Genomic DNA, 1,082 nt, shown 5'->3' on the forward strand with positions numbered 1-1,082 from the left:
TTACTCACCTCCTGTCCACTACTCATGACTTTACTCACCTCCTGTCCACTACCCAGTCTAAAACTCTGGAGAGACGGTCGAGTAGCTGGCAGAACAGGGATTTTGATAGGCCCTGCATTTGGAAACTAGCTGCAAAGAAAGAAGATACTTAGCCATCATATGCCAGTGTTTCACCTCGGTGATTTGATTCAAGCAGAATCCTCCAAATTTCTCAGGCTTTTAAAATTAACTGCACTATGAACTAAACATTCTCTAAAATGAAACATCAATATTGTTGAAGTTATTGAAAATAAACTACCTGAGACCCAAACTATAATATGATGCCAGCATTAATTTATCTGACATCTGATGTATATTAATTTTATACAAGATGGTATAATTAACATTTCGCACAACCTGAATGCATTAGGAGTTTAGAATAAATTGAAGTTATCTGGAAACTAGGAACTGTGAAAGAATGCAGAAATATCCTGGCTGCCTAGCTCTTTCAGCCGTCAAAGAGCACACTGGATTCTTCAGCATTCTGAGAAGATGTAGGGCCTTTGAAAGGCCCACATTTAAATGAATCTAAATACTGGTTTTAATATGCTCTTCTTAAAATAGAAATAAGTGACAGAATTGAGTAAAAATTCGTAGGGTTTTCAATTTTCAGGAAAAGCAATTTGGGTGCAAACTGTGCCTGTTAACCTACACTCAGAAAAATAATCTTTATGGATCTCTGTCAAATGTGTTGGCCTTACCTGAAGGGATAATGAGCTAGTTAGGGAAATATATTTCTGCTATAAGAGTTATGTTTTGAAAATATAGTGATTTAATAAAAACACCTCTTGGGAGAATAATGAGGATGATTTAGGAGATATCCCCTTGATTATGTGATTGAAAAGAATATACACATTTGTTTATTTCCATTTGGAGTCCTGACTTGACAAAAGCAAAACTTGAATTTATGACCTTAAATGATTGGAATGAGCTTAGGATTTTTATATATTTAGGCAGCACCTAAGAAACTCTTCCATTACTGAAGGCAGTGGAAACTATTTAAATATTTCAGAGCGGACTTACAAGGAACTACATCATTCCTT

This window comes from Hylobates moloch, unplaced genomic scaffold, assembly GCF_009828535.3.
Source record: "Hylobates moloch isolate HMO894 unplaced genomic scaffold, HMol_V3 SCAFFOLD_13, whole genome shotgun sequence".
Classification (NCBI taxonomy): domain Eukaryota; kingdom Metazoa; phylum Chordata; class Mammalia; order Primates; family Hylobatidae; genus Hylobates; species Hylobates moloch.